We start from the raw sequence: 543 nt of genomic DNA, 5'->3' as shown, positions 1-543 counted from the left end.
TTTATTAGAAAATACACAAAAATTTTGTATTTTTTAAAAATTGAAATTTTTGTATATCATGCTTCAAATGAATGCAATTCAGTAACGAAATTATATAACGGCACAAGTCAATTTTAACTATTGATAATTTTTCAGTGAATATCTCGGAATCTAAGGGAGACAGAAAAATTTTTGTTATAACCTTTTTTGTAGAGCCGATTGAGAGCTGCAATAAATGTAATCATGAAATTTTCACTACTTCCCTTAGATTCGGAAATATTCGTCAAAAACTCAACTGGGAGATAAGTCGACTTAAACCGTTTTACCACTTTGCTACTGAATTATAGCTTCAAATGTTTATTTTAATACCATTAGGCGAATGATTGATTTAGTTTTTATGATTGTTGAAAATTTCGAATTTTTCATAAATTTTGCTGAAAGTGAGCTTTCTTATGGTTTCGTCAAATGTGATGTTTTAAATTCATTCAAGGATCTATAAATCAAATTCTTGAATTAACATTCTATCGAAGGGCTGAAGGGAGAAATATAACCACACAAAAAAAA

This window comes from Diachasma alloeum, unplaced genomic scaffold (genome assembly GCF_001412515.2).
Source record: "Diachasma alloeum isolate Michigan unplaced genomic scaffold, Dall2.0 Dall_scaffold_00965, whole genome shotgun sequence".
In the NCBI taxonomy this organism is placed as follows: domain Eukaryota; kingdom Metazoa; phylum Arthropoda; class Insecta; order Hymenoptera; family Braconidae; genus Diachasma; species Diachasma alloeum.
This window is presented reverse-complemented; position numbering follows the sequence as displayed.